This window comes from Meleagris gallopavo, unplaced genomic scaffold (genome assembly GCF_000146605.3).
Source record: "Meleagris gallopavo isolate NT-WF06-2002-E0010 breed Aviagen turkey brand Nicholas breeding stock unplaced genomic scaffold, Turkey_5.1 ChrUn_random_7180001857698, whole genome shotgun sequence".
NCBI classification, from domain to species: Eukaryota; Metazoa; Chordata; class Aves; order Galliformes; family Phasianidae; genus Meleagris; species Meleagris gallopavo.
Window position 1 is genome coordinate 1 of NW_011123745.1, and position 662 is coordinate 662.

Here is a 662-nt window from a genome sequence, read left to right on the forward strand (position 1 = left end):
AAGCGCTCTGCCCCATAGCAAACTTCTGCTTCTACTCCAGCATCTACCTCAGCACTCTCTTTATGGCTGCCCTCAGTGTGGAGCGCTACTTTGGGGTCGTGTTCCCACACCGCTACAACCGGCGCCGGAGGTTATGGCGGACGATGGCCGCCAGCGCCGTCCTTTGGGTGGTGGCATTGTCCCATTGTTCCATCGTCTTTGTGGCAGAACATCACAGAGAGTTTGGGGTCAGTGGGTCTGAGGCTGATGGGGAACGTGGTTTTGGGCTGTATCAGATCAAGACCTGGGCATCTGGAATGGACAATTCCACTCACGTTGACCCCATTGGGCTGAAGATGGACAACTCCCATTGTTTTGGGTCAATGGATTCCAGCTTGGGGGATTTGAGTTGACCCAACATAACGGCATTGACACCGATGTCCCCAACACCTCCACTGCTGACGTCACCGCTCCCAGTGGATCGAAGATCCCCAGTCTCAACATCTACAGGATCTCCAGCCCCAAGACCGACCTCAACATCTCCGCCCTCCAATTCTCTGCCTGCACAAACACAAACACGCCCCCATATCCCCCACCACCACCCCATGGACCTCTCAGAACACCTCTGAGACTAAACACCGCTGGGCTGCCACTGCTACGATGACTTCTCCCCAACCCAGCCT

General features: G+C 55.7%; 1 pseudogene; it reads left to right on the forward strand.

The window, feature by feature from the left end:
* The first annotated feature begins 5 nt into the window (after nucleotides 1-5).
* On the forward strand, nucleotides 6-647 carry LOC104915883 (annotated as a pseudogene).
* Nucleotides 648-662: the final 15 nt, after the last annotated feature.